Source organism: Penaeus monodon, unplaced genomic scaffold (genome assembly GCF_015228065.2).
Source record: "Penaeus monodon isolate SGIC_2016 unplaced genomic scaffold, NSTDA_Pmon_1 PmonScaffold_774, whole genome shotgun sequence".
Classification (NCBI taxonomy): Eukaryota; Metazoa; Arthropoda; class Malacostraca; order Decapoda; family Penaeidae; genus Penaeus; species Penaeus monodon.
Genome location: NW_023662927.1, coordinates 19523 through 33939, shown reverse-complemented (window position 1 = coordinate 33939; position 14417 = coordinate 19523). Strand labels below are relative to the sequence as shown.

The 14417-nt window shown below is 38.2% G+C and overlaps 2 non-coding genes and 2 pseudogenes across 2 annotated transcripts; 3 read left to right on the top strand and 1 right to left on the bottom strand.

The window, feature by feature from the left end:
• Positions 1-621: 621 nt before the first annotated feature.
• On the bottom strand, positions 622-793 carry LOC119571746 (annotated as a pseudogene).
• Positions 794-2222: 1429 nt separating this feature from the next.
• LOC119571741 lies at positions 2223-2418 on the top strand. The gene has a single exon (XR_005228639.1). It is a non-coding gene; the product is annotated as a U2 spliceosomal RNA (small nuclear RNA).
• Positions 2419-7710: 5292 nt separating this feature from the next.
• On the top strand, positions 7711-7829 carry LOC119571739. The gene has a single exon (XR_005228637.1). It is a non-coding gene; the product is annotated as a 5S ribosomal RNA (ribosomal RNA).
• Positions 7830-14239: 6410 nt separating this feature from the next.
• Positions 14240-14359, top strand: LOC119571743 (annotated as a pseudogene).
• The last annotated feature ends 58 nt before the right edge of the window (positions 14360-14417 follow it).

Sequence of the window (14417 nt, the reverse complement as noted above, 5' to 3'; positions counted from 1 at the left end):
TTAAAAATTATTTTTTTCTAAAAGGGAAAAAAATAACTATTCTTAAAAAATGGGTTACGCCTAAAATTTGATACGCAAAATTAAGAAACTAGATAAACAAACTTTTAAAATTAAAAAAAAAAAATCAAATTTTTTTTCTTTTATTTTAGGGGTGTTTATATAAAAAAAAAAACAAATTTAAAAAATAAAAATAATAATAATAATAAAAATTTAAAATAGTTGTCCAATGTCTTCGAAATTTTATTTTTTCTGAAAACGGGTTTCATCTCCAATCTTTCAGTAAGGATAGCTAATATAGGATTAAAAGATTGTATGTCCGGTATGTAAAAGAAAAATTTTTACGAGAATAAATAATACCATTCGACATTTTTTCCTTTATTGATTTGGTTTTCATATTTTTGTAAGGGGATATATCAAACCAAAAGCTTTAAAAAAGATCCCTTACCCCATTAAAGGGAAACCCTTTCCCCCCTTCCCCACACTTAAAGAAGCTATTTTTCTTTAATGTAATCCCCTTTTTGGGAAAAAGGGTTTATGTAAAAAAGGGGGATAGCGGATTTTTGTATAACGAATGAAAAAAAGGGGATAGCGGATTTTTTGTAAAAACGATTTTTAAAAAGGGGGGGGATAGCCCCGAAACGCAGCCCCCCACTAAAAAAAATTGCGCACCGAGTTAACCCTTTTGGGGGTTAACCGCAAGGGTCAGCCCCACCGGAGTGAAAAGGGGGTGACCCCTCCCCTTTTAAAACCGCCTTCATGATCCGGAAAATTTTCCTGTGCCGGGGAAAAGTATGCTAATACAACCCACCCCCCCGCCGCCCCAACGCCCCACACTTATGAAAACCCCCACGCCCCTAAAAACCCCAAATACAAAATAAAATTTGGGAACTTTTTTTTGCGAAATTCTACTATTAAAACACATTTATTTTCATATTTATAAACTGTTTTTGGGAAAAAAAGATGTAATGATAAAACCAATTTCCTTTTTATTTCCCTTAAATTTATAGTATAAAGCTTTTTTCAGCTTTTACTTCCGTTAGCTATTTTTTATCATCCTGACATTTTTTTGGAAATTTTTCTTTGGGTTTTGGCAAAATTAATTATCTATATATATATTTTATAATATTTTAATATAAATTTTTTTTTTTATTTTTTTATATATAATTTTATAGATATAGTTTTAATAATTATATTATTTTTAAAAATAAATATATATTTTAATATATATTTTAATATATATTAATATTAAAATATATATATAAAACCCACATAGGGCACACTCCCACAATTCATAAAACCCCTTTCGTAAACTATAAACAGATGGTAACATGTACGAAAATATTTGTAGAAATGTAATTTTAACATGATATAAATGCACACAGGGATATGCTTTTTTTCAAATCTTGGTTAAAGGGAGACAATATAAAAATTTCCAAAAACTCTCTCTCTCCTCTCTCTCTCTCTCTCTCTTTTTCTCTTTTTTAATATAAATATATAAAATATTATATATATATATATATTTTATAATATAATATATATATTTTCAAATGAAAACGATCATAAATTTTTACCAATTTATACCCAGAAATAATCTTTTTCCCTTTCTTTTAAGGTTTCCATATATAAAAATATTATATATAATATATATAATATATATATATATATAAAATATAGGGTAAAATAAAATTATTTTATAATATATTAATAATATATTTTATAATAAAAAAATTTTTCTTTTTAATAATGAAAATACAGAATATTTACGAAAGTGTTCGGGGTGCGGGGCGGTTAGTGTGTGCCCTTACTTTTTTTAAGAGTACATCCCAAAAACTGGACGTCATTTGTGTCCCAAAATATACAGGGTCTAAATATTTATATACGGGAGAAAATAGGCCTTGGGCATTATATATATGTGTGTGTGTGTGTGGGTATGCATGCAATGTGTCTGTGGTTGGGGGAAAGTTGTGTTAAAAAAAGGGTTTTGTGATAGTTGGTAGAAGCTACAAAGAAATTTGTCCGATAAATTTACCCTTGTAAACCCCCGAAATATTTTTCGGGGAAATTTTTTTCATACAGGAAAATTTTCATATCCCAATCAGATTTCAAAAATTTCCCAATGTCTGTCGTTTAAATCCTTATTTCTATAAAAAAATATCACTAGAAAGGGGGTTTTCCCTTTTTAAAAACTTTTTCCCGGGACACGCACACAACCTTGTTTCAGTATCGCTTCCGGCCTTTTGGCTAAAAATCAAAGTGATTATCGTTCTTATCAGCTTAAATCTGTTACGATCCCCATGGGGTCTAGGGAAATTAAACTGATTTTTGGAAAATGGCAAAGTGTTTGGGGGCTTGCTCCCCTTTGCCGGGGATGGGCCCCCGGTTTTTTGCATTTACCCCCGGGGAAAGGGTCCACTCCCCCCGGGGGAGGATTAAATTAAAATATTTTTTTTGCAAGTAAAACAACCTTTAAGATTAACCCCTTTTCTTAAACAGAGGGTATTAAAACTAGCTTCAAGAAAAAAATTGAAATTCCAACGGTTAACCCTTTTTGCAAAAAAAACCGAAATTTAAATGATTTCTGAGAAAATGGCCCCTTATTGCAGTACCTCCTTTGATGATTTCCCAAACTCTCTGGGAAAACTATTAATTAAAAAAACATACAAATGTTGACGATATATAAAAGGTAAAGGGTACAATAAAATTCGCTCCAAGTGGTAAAACACCATGCCCTTCCCCCCCCCAAATGACACCTTTTGTGTATAACTTTTTTGGGATACATAAATAGGGTTTTTTATTCATTAAATTAATCACGATTGCACCTTCACTTCATTGACTTTTGGGGTTTTCCGTAACCTTAATTTAAAAAAGGGGGTACAGGAACTCGAGTATAATAATTTTAAAATTGGGGGCTACTAAGAATAGTTTGGGATCAAAAGTAGACAAAAGCAAAAAAGGAAATTTTATCTAATAGGGTTTTCTTGTAATAGAAAGCACAAAAGTATCACATCTGCGAACAAATTAAGTGTTTTTATTTTAAAAAATGGTTTAAAAAAACTTAAAATTTATGAAAATTCATTAAAAACAAAAACTGACATTCCCATATTTTACTGGCAAACAAATTGAAATTGTAATTTTTGGGTTTTAACAGTTTTTAAAAGTTTAACCCAAACGGCACGGATGGCAAGGGTTTCATGCCAACCCACTGGAAAACAATTTTTTTTATAGTATTTTCACAGGGGGCCTTTCAAGTGCTTTAAACACCAAAGGGTCCGTCATTAGTCCTACCTAGCTCCCCTGTTTACCCTTTTTTTTTTACTTTTTGAAAAGGGGCTTTTGCTTATATCATTGTCTTAAATGTTTAAACCCAAAATTTCAATAAAAGTTAAAAACCATAACACCAAATAAAAATAATAACAGCAAATTTATAAACCCAATTTTATTAAAAAGAAAAACCTTTTTTTTCGGGCCATTTTTAAAGGGGAAAAGGGAAAAACAGGGTTTGGTCACTAGGGCACATTGGAACCATCGGTATGTTAAAAAAATAATGGGGGCCGACCTTTTACATTGTGGTGGTTGGGTTTAAAATACTTCTTGTGGATTTTATATTTAAAACCCCTCCAACGGTCCCTCAAAAAATCTCAAAACACAAACTTTCGAAACCGCTTTAAAACTATAGGGTTAAATTAACATTTCCCCATCATGGGGTTTAATATATTTTCCCAGGGGTCTTGGTTTAGAAAAACCGGGGAAACGCACTTTTAAGTGACCTGTAAAGTTTTGATAAACTAACAATTTCAGAAATTCCCAAAGGCACCCCTAAAATTTAAATTTTGGATTTAATTTTTTAAAACCAATTTCAAAATTTCCTATTGTTATAGAATTTAGTAAATGTGAAAAATTTTGTTGCCATTATAAAAATGCCCTTTTTATGCTCTACCCAAATATGGTTTGGAAAAGTAAAGTTTTTACTGTACATGGTAAAATAAAAAATTTAGAGTTTCTGAAAAAAAAAATTAAAATTTAAAAATAAAAAAATATAATAATAATAATAAAATTTTTTTAAAAAAAAAATAATGGTTTCCATGAAAAATAACTAAACAAAATATTTTGTACTATTAATGCATATTTCTTCCCCAAAAACACATTTTTTGGGATATAAAGCTTAGGGTTTTAAAATAAAAAACCCTGACTACACATTTGCTTTTAAAAAATGCTGGGTTAAATGGGGGATCCCCTGATGCTTGGGGCCCCTAAAATGGCTGAAAAGTATAGAGAGTTTAAACCAATTTAAAACAGTAGGGGACACTCAACCTCTGTGGGTTTTGCACCACAATTCTGGGGGATTTGGGGGGCTAAAAACAAGCTTCCCGCTCAATGGGGTCCCCCAGCTGTTGTCCCCGATCTTTCAGCAAACGAGGGGATAATTTTTTTAATGGGAAAATTTTAAACAAGTAGATGAGGACTCTGAAACTTTTCTGCAGAAAATTTTTGAAAAGGGGATGAAAAAAATGGCCCGTTCCGTAGGACCTGAGGATTTTTAAATTTAATCAAAATATGGCTTTCCCAGGGGTGGAAGTGGACCGGCAAAACAAAAAACAGGTGGTTTAAAAGGAAAAACCACTGTTTCCGAATGCAGAAGGGTTTTTCAGCCCCGACTTTCCCAAGAGCAAGAAAACAATTTTCACTGCTTTTTGGGAAAGTGATTTTAGATAACTGTCCAAAAAAAAAAAAAAAAAAAAAAAAAAAAAAACCCTAGAAAATTACCCTCAACACATTCTCTTTCCCCCACAACAAGGGACCCGCTCATGGCGCTCGGTAGTTAAAAGTTTGGGGTACCGGAAATTTCCCCTGGGGAAAACGTCTAAAATCCAAACCCTTCAGCCCAATTTAGCCCGATTTTTTTTCGTTTCCCAAAATTTAAAAAAAAATTTGGGGAAAGGGACCCCAAATTTTTCCCCCCCGGTTTGGGGAAATTTGGAAAAGAGCGCTATATCAAAAATAACAATAATTTGAATTTTACCTTAAATGATTAAGGGCCCTTAAGCTTAATGGCTTAAAAGGGGGGTTTTCAAAGTTCCCCGCAGAAGTGTATTTACCTGAACCGGGGGCATATGGGTTTAAAAATAAGCATATAACTGGGAAAAAAATTTTTTTATGCTGGTTTTTTTTTCACAAAATTTTTGACCCCCTCGTAATTAAACTATGAAAAGCCACAAAAAAAAAATTAAAAAAAAAATTTTAGGGCTTTCAAAAATTTTTTCTCCCTATAGACAAATAACCCCTATATATGGATATATGATATATTTTATTTTATATAAATTTTATTATATATATAATATATATATTTTATTTATTTTGTAAGGTTAAAAGTTTTATTATAATTAATATATAAAACCAAAAATTTGGTTCAAATTTATTTTTATTTTCTTTAGTCTGTCAATTTGGGGGGGCTGCAAGGGAAATAAAAAATCCCCGAATCAGGATTAAAATTTTTGGGGACCCAAGGGAAAGAGCTCAAACCTGGCCCAAAAAAAAACTCTTTTTTTCTGAAACAGAAAAACCACTTGGAATTATGTTTTAAAAGGTTAGTTAAGGGGCACACCAGTTTTCAAAAGCATAGTTTCTTAATGCTGTAAAAAGGGCCCTCCCACAGGATGGGGAAAGTCAAGAATGCAAAAGTTTCCCCTAATTAAATGGGGAAAAGAACCAAAACAAAAAATTTTCCCCCTTTTTTGAAAAAGATATCTGGAGCTAAAATTCCAAACCCCTAGAACATTAACTGGGAAAAGAGGGGGCACTCTCTTTATTACAAGGGCCAACAAACAGGGTTTTTCATTTGTGTAGATGGTTTTTTTTTCCCCCCACCTATGGCCCAAAATTTTTTCCCCTTTTTCTACAGCTGTAAGGGGAAAACAGAGAAAGGATAATTACATACATACTCTTAATGAATTTCCTCAGCAAAGATTTTAAAGAAATGGCTCCTTTCCCTCCAAAAATAAAAACAAAATTTCATACCAAAAAAAAATATATATATAATTTTATTATAATTTTCCGCCCCGTGGGGGTTTTTTCCCCTGTGCAAAACATTTTTGTTAAAATGGGAAAACTGACCTGGGCATGTTTTGAACATGAAGGGACCTGGGCAAAAAATGACGCAAACTGGCCCGGAGGGGAGGGGGCGGAGGAACATGCCAAGAGACCGAGTTGGGGGTGGTGCTCCTGTGAAGACCTTGTGGTGCCCCTTTTTGACCTTAAAAATTTTTTGTTGCCCGTTTTAAAAAAGCTGTATCGTGCAGTGTGACATGCTGGGTTTTCCCCGGATTGTGCCTTAGAAAAGTGGGGACGGGTAAAAAACCCTTGTGTAAATAAAGGAAAGACTGTCATTTTGTGTTTATTTCGTGCCCTGCCTCGCCAAGTGGCGTTTCCCCTCGTGATGTTCTGGGACGCTGTGGTGCTCGGTGCCTCTTGGAGCTGTTCAGTGTTCACGACCCTGTGGATAGCACGCCGTCTGCCTAGCCTGCCTTGTGTTGGTGGCAGAGAGACGAGGCGGTCGGCGTAACACTATTATACGTGAGGGAGAGAAGCAACAAAGACCGGAAGAGGAACCTATAGAGATATACAGTAAGGATCAACTTATCACAGGAATGGTGATTTGGGATTCAAATCCTGTTTGCAATTGTAACTTTAATAATACTTTGGTAAATTGTTTGTCTTTTCATCACCGATTCCTGATATATAACAAAGCTTTAGTCAGTATTACAAATCCTGAGTTTTCTAACCTAGATCTAGGATTTTTCACCGTGACCTGAGTTTCTGCGTTTGTTAATAGAAGTTTTTTAAATCTCAATTAATCTAGTATGTATCTAGTATTTTCCTTACTAAGTAGTATGTTGATCAGCAAAACGTAACACCTGTACCAGACACGTCTATTAGCACGATGTATTAACTGATACTTTTCGTTCAATGCGTCAATCGAATCCTAACCGTTTTTCTACTAGAGCCCTTTCGCATAGCCACTCTTAGCTTGCCCACACTCGAGGGAGTTCTGAGAATGAGGGTAATCATTATCATCAACAATGATACTACATTTTGTTTGTATTATGATCAGTAATATTATTACCAATATCATTGATATGATGCTAATTATGATTCACATTTACATTTAAGTAGCATCCTTATTACCATTATCATGACAATAATGACTATGTTAATAGCAGTAACTAATAACAATAAAATCATAACGATACAAATACAACTACAAATGATTGATAATAATAACAACAATAGCGGGAAAATGTGTTTTGAAATCACTCAGGTTTAAGATTCAATAATAGTCATTTCTGCTTGTGGTTAGCTATATCATCTAGCTCTGTGCAAGAGATGCAGTAGAATGAATACACATTGAAAACCATATCAAATATTATATTACTAAATTTCTTCATACTGCTTGTAAACCTTGTATTCTTTACAGAGTTGCACAGCTCGATAATTAGTCAAAGTTGTGGCAGATGCAAGAAAGTGGTAACAATAGACTTAGAATTGCCAATACTCCCGATTGTGATTTATGCTTACATTACGAAGCAGATCTCATCGTTATCACTGGAATGTCATGGTCATGAAGTTTGAAGCAAAAGTAAATCACGCATTATATTAGAATGTATAAAAATGACGAGCACTGACACAAAACTGGCTAACGTTTGTCAAACCTTCGCCAACGATCATACCACGTTGAAAGCACCGCTTCTCGTCCGATCAGCGAAGTTAAGCAACGTTGGGTCTGGTCAGTACTTGGATGGGTGACCGCCTGGGAACACCAGATGCTGTTGGCATTTTATTACATATAATAATTATGTTTTGCATATTTATTCAATTTATAACAGCACTTCTTATATTTGTATAAAGTAATCAACTGAAATTATGCTTCGGTCAATGGGAAATAGAGTACAAGTTATCGCCGTCGGAAAGAAGGCAGAAAACGAATAGGATGAATTAAAGTAAATTCAATTCTGCATTTTAAACATTTTAAATTTCCAATTCTAAACAGATTTTACTTATTTTTAGGAATATACTTGGACCTGTAATAATACTGATTGTCTTAGTAAGAATAATCTTAGCAGTGGTATCTACAAAAGAACAACAGGTATAAAAGGAATGCAATAATGATAATAAAAGAAGAAAAATCACGATAAAGTTTTACCAATATATTTGGCTTCAGTTTAGAAGCTTTAGTTCTGTACCATTCCTTGTAGACTTCCAGGGCAGAAAAAACGGTAAAAAATGACTGTCGTCTGTGTAGTGACTAGTGAGTCTAAAGGAAAACTTAAATGCATAAGGGTATTGCCATAGCTATACAGACCGCTAACAATTATATCACGGTGAAAGCACCACTTCTCGACTCCGATCAGCGAAATTCAATAACGTTGGGTACTTGGATGGATGATTGCTTGGGAACTCCAGATGCTGTTGGCATTTTGTTTGTATGTTCATAAGAGAAGTGTTTCCACTTGCTAAATTAGAAGACTCCACATGGGCTGCCAAAACTACCTAGATTCCGTAAAAATTCCACAGATCACTATATATATATATATATATATATATATATATATATATATATATATATATCATGGTGAATTAGTATTACTAACCACATAAAAAGTTATTTTAGCTTACTTAGGTATAGTTAAGATCATATAATTAATACCATTTGTTTTACCATGGTCTATTTTTTTTCGCGGCGGAGTATTCTCGACACTCCACCCGGAAACTCATCCTCAAACTCATTTTCTTCGAGTGTTAGCAAGCTAAGAGTGGCTTTGCGAAACGGCTTTAGTACAAAAACAGGATGAACGAGCACTGAGGCACTGAGCTGTAAAACGATCAGTTGTTACACCGTGCTAATAGACGTGTCTAGTACAGGTAATTACGCTTTGATGGTCAGTGGTCTGTCTTCAATGCATTCTTAATAAGAAAAGTACATAGTGTATTATTTGGGATAAATATATGTATGTGTATATATACATGTATATATATATACACACATACATATATGTATATACATTATATATATATATATATATATATATATATATATATATATATATATATACATACATACATATGTGTGTGTGTGTGTGTGTGTGTGTGGACAGAAACCCAAATCATTGTGAAAAATACCTGTTCTCGGTTAGAAAACTCGGGATTAGCAACATCAATTAGGAATTTGTTTTATAGTGTTTTTAAGTATGAGTTGGTGACAAAAAGATTAAAAATGTACAAAATTATTGAAAACCAGATGCTATTGATATATTGTTATATATGCTGTATGTGTTTTACAGTTCTCAAGAGTTTACAGCAGTTCCTTATATATTTGCACAAAGAACTTATGCTTCAGTCAATAGCAAACCAATAAAAGTAAATTTACCGTTGCAAAGAGCGGGAAGGATAGACAGAAAACAGACAGAAGAAATTTAGTGGTAGTGGTAAATCCATTAATAACAATAATAAAGTAATATTTGCAAATAAAATTATATAAGTAAAGATAATGCTACGCCAGTGGGTCTTTGTCTCTGTGCGAAACATGTGTTACCATGAAAAGGATACCGGGGCATGTGTTAACATGAAGGGACCTGGGCAAACATGACGCAGCTGGCTGTGAGCGGAGGAGCGGAGGAAAAACCCCGAGGAGACGGAGTTGGGTGCTGCTCCTGTGAAGACCTCGTGGTGTCCCCTTGTGACCTGATATAACTTTGTGTTGCCCGTTAAAAGCTGTATCGTGCAGTGTGACATGCGGGTTTTCCCCCCGGGTATTGGGGCCTATAGAAAAGTGTACGGGTAAATAACTTGTGTAAATAAAGGAAAGACTGTCATCGTGTGTTTATTTCGGCCCTGCCTCGCCACTTGGCGTTTCTCCTCGTGGTGTTTCTGGGACGCTGTTGTGCTCGGTGCCTCTTGGAGCTGTTCAGTGTTCACGACCCTGTGGTTAAACACACCGTCTCCCTAGCCTGCTTTGTGTTGGTGGCAGAGAGAGACGAGGCGGCGTAACAAATGGTGTCAGGAGTGGGATTTGTGATTATTTGTCAGTGAGAGCGCCGTTTTTATCATGTCGTCCAAAGATGGCGGCACCCATGAGGGAGAGGAGGCTATGACTGAGGCAGGCACGAGTGAGGTGAAGCCGAGCCGGATGGACCTGATCACTGCCATGCTGGCCGGTATGAGGGAGGAAATGGCACAAAGGGCAGAAGAGCAGGTACAGAGGGCACACGAGCAGGCGCACCATCTCGTCGAGATGCAGGCAAGGAAGGCAAGGAAACATTTCTGCCGACTTGTTGAGGTGCTACAAAGCAATCTTGCATCTGTGAAGATGGAACTCAGCAGTATACCGACAAGGCCTGCAACAGCGTGAAGAGTGAACTGATGGAGGAGGTGCAGACTCTGAAGGGCGAGGTTCGGGGCCTGAGGGAGGAAGTGAAGGAGGAAAGGCGGCGTCAAGAGGTAGTAACGTTGCAAGCAGAGAAGGCAGACGAGGTTCTGGCAACAGATGCCAGAGTGTCAGATTTACGGGGGTCTGCCTGGGGTCCGTGGCAGGAAATCCCCGGGCCTCGCACTGTCGGGGTGGGAGCCGTGGTCGCTACAGAAGGCGGGGACCCATCGGAAACCGCTCCCTTGGGTATAGGTGGCGGCAAACCCCGGACCCGGTCAACCCGCCTCTTTGCCTCCCTCCCTCCCTTCCTCCCCCCCGGGCGTTTTTATTTTCACGGCACGCGTTCTCCACCCCCGCAGCCCCTCGGCCTCCAGACATTCTGTGAGGCATAGCCAGCTGAGTATGACGGGAAGGTGGCCGGGGAGGCATATGTCGCCCAATTTGAAATGCTGGCATCTGCCCAGGGCTGGAGCCAGGAAAGAAAAAGGCCCTGCAGCTGGTAACGAGCAAAGGGGGCCCGAGGTGGAAGTGTTGGTGATCTGGCCGGCACCCCAACATGCCTCTTACACCAGCGTGGCGGAGGCTTTGAAACGCCGTTTCGGGCCCACCACCACCAGGCCGAGGTATATCGGGCCCACTTGAAGAAGGGGGACTCGTGAGCGTGGCGAGACACTGTCCCAGCTGGCGCAGGATGTGGAGCGCTGGTAAGGAGGTCGTACCCTGCGGCTGCGGAAGAGATGATCGTGGTCCTGGCCCGCGATTTCTTTTGTTGACGCTTTACAGGACCAGCAGCTGCAAATCTACGTCCAAGCAGGCACACCCTGGGGACCTGCGGTGGCGCTGGCGAGGGCCTTGGAGTTCGAGGCCTTCCTGAAGGCAACGAGTGGCCTAGGGCCAGCTGCTCAGCCCGCCGTGACCTCCGGGGCCAGAAGGCTAAAGGGGAGAAGGTAGCATTGATGAAGGTGAGCCCGAGCACTTTCCAAGAGACTGTTGGTGTCACGGGGCATTGTGTGCAGCTCAAGGGGCCGTGGAGGCTCGTTTTGGGCGTGGGAAAGCACGGTGCAGCGGCTGGCGGTGTATGTGGCCGATCTGGACGAGCACTGTTTGCTGGGCCTTGACTACCTGAGCAGAGTAAGCGTGTGTCGACCTTGGACGGAAGCTGGTGAGGGGCACGGTGAAGATGTGCCCTTGCTTCCAGAGGTTGGCTGTGCAGAGGTAGTTACGGCTGACCGACTGCACCTTGCCCCCAGGACAGAGTCTAGAATCCGGTGTCGACTGTCAAGAGTGATGCATGGAATAGAGGGCCTCGTGGAGCCCATTCAAAACCTGCAGTTGGCTGATGCGTAGGGGTTGGGCGGAGCTTGTTGGACCAGGGGAAGGGTTAGTTACAGTGTTGGTAGCTAACTTCCCCGATAAGGCCCAGAAGGTGCCAGCTGGTGCAAAGCTGGGCACTTGTGAGGAAGTGGAGCTCCAGAAGAGTCGTCGGGGAGCGAGGAGTTGGGTTGGTGTGGGGCCGTCGCCTGACTTCCTTGAGGACTTGGCGCACCGGCTGTGGGTTACCATGGGCCAGGAAGCTATCCTGGGTCCATGGTAAAAAAAGAAGATGAAGTCAGCCCCAGTAGCGGCGATGAGGACGTGGCAGACGCTGACCGAGATGAGGACGAGCATTTGGACGGTGAGGGCGATGCAGCAGACGTCAATGGTGACCATGAGCCGGTCTTGGGACAGGAGATACCCCTCTGGGGCCACTGCCAATCTACCGCCGCCCACACCTCTTCCAGAGCGAACCTCAGTGAGAGCGAAGGAAGCCGCACTGGATGAAAGATTTTTGTTTCTGAGAACTGATTTACAATTACAGTTACTTTTGTTTGAAAGAATTTTGTTCGTTCCTGAGGACTAATTTTATTTAAATTTTCTGTTTTTTGTTTCATGTTTAGGTATGTCAGAGCTTGATGGGGGGGGGGGGATAGTGCTACGCCAGTGGGTCTTTGTCTCTGTGCGAAACATGTGTTAACATGAAAAGGATGCCCTGGGCATGTGTTAACATGAAGGGACCTGGGCAAAATGACGCAGCTGGCTTGAGCGGAGGAGCGGAGGAACAAGCCGAGGGACGGAGTTGGGTGCTGCTCCTGTGAAGACCTCGTGTGTGTGCCCTTGTGACCTGATATAACTTTGTGTTGCCCTGTTATAAGCTGTATCGTGCAGTGTGAATGCGGTTCCCCTGTATTGTGCCTATAGAAAAGTGTACGGGTAAATAACTTGTGTAAAAAAAGGAAAGACTGTCATCGTGTGTTTATTCGTGCCTGCCTCGCCATTTGGCTTTTTCTCCTCGTGGTGTTCTGGGACGCTGGGTGCTCGGTGCCTCTTGGAGCTGTTCAGTGTTCACGACCCTGTGGTTAACACACCGTCTGCTAGCCTACTTTGTGTTGGTGGCAGAGAGAGACGGGGCGGCGTAACAATAATATCAATCTCCGGGAGAGCAAAATTAAATGATCAAAAATCACGGCAGTAGTTTTATCAAAGTGCAGTTTTTATACGTGTACACTTCTTTATATATATTGCAAAATAGTATTTTCTCCTCCCATGAATTCTTTATAAAATTTAATGGCACAAAACTAAAGAACCTAGCAAAATTTGGTAAATCATGAACCATTATCAGATTTATTCCTTTTAAATTTGGGGAACTGTGATTGATGTAAATATAAAGAACAAATCTCACTGATGTGACTGAAAGCCATGGTATTGAAATTTTCCCAAAAGGTATTACAGAGTAAGCAAATGGTAATTAACGGTATTAAAGAGAAAGCAAATGGGATTAACGATTAAGATCCGATCAGCGAACTTGAGCAATGTTGATATTCCTCAGTACTCGGATGAGTGTCCACCTGGAAAAACAGATGGTCTTTTCAGCTTACTACTCTTCATGCACGTTCTTTTACTCCTTCATTTTCTTGGGACTAGTATAGTGTGAATTATAGAAAACAGATACAGATACAGTACTTCATTTTCGGCAGATGGCTGTAAAGTCATTTAATTATACTTGCACACAATAACATTGCCTAATATGGGACGACAGATAAAAAAGATTTAGAAACGGTATTTGAAAATATTAAAAGAAAAACTTAAGAACCTGAAGGTAATGTTGAAGACATGTCCACGACCTTGTAGCTAATAATTTATTCACTCTTCCGCAATTGGTTTTGCTATAATTATCATGATCATAGATATCTTTAAATTTTTTGTATCATGCTTAAGATGTCTATGATGACAAAGCTTATGTTTTTCTTACCATGATCATAATCAGTATCATCATTTTATTCAAATTTTTTTCAAATTAACATTAGCATCAGCATTAGCATCATTATTGCCGACGCTATAACAAAAATGTCTTTGATAGCAACAATAATCACATGTTTAAAGGATTGATTAATGATGGTGATAATAGAATATTAGTAAGAATAGTTATACCAAATACAATTCAAATACTGATAATACCAAAAAAGAGGAACAGTAACAGCAATGTGTATGAAAGCACTCAAGATTCAATAATAAGCAGAATTCCTGTTTATGATTATCTATATTATTTAACTCTTTCTACTTAAAGTAACGATGTAAGGATGCATGTGTACACAGATTTATAACCGTAGACAATATCATTTTATTCAATATGCATTGCTTGCATACACTGCATTCTTTCCAGAGTTGCACAACTTGAAAATTAGTAAAAGTAGTTTGGTGCAAAACAAAACATAATTATTTTTCGTATGTTGAAAACTCAGTGAACACTGACTTAAGATGTCTAATGTTAGTAATAAATACGCCAACGATCATACCACGTTGAAAAAACAGCTTCTCGTCCGATCAAAAGAAATTAAGCAACGTTGGGTCTAGTCAGTAGTTGGATGGGTGACCGTCTGTGTACACCAGATGTCGTTGGCATTTTATTGTAAATTCTTTACATGTTTTGCATTTTTATAAAATTTATAGCAGCTCTTCT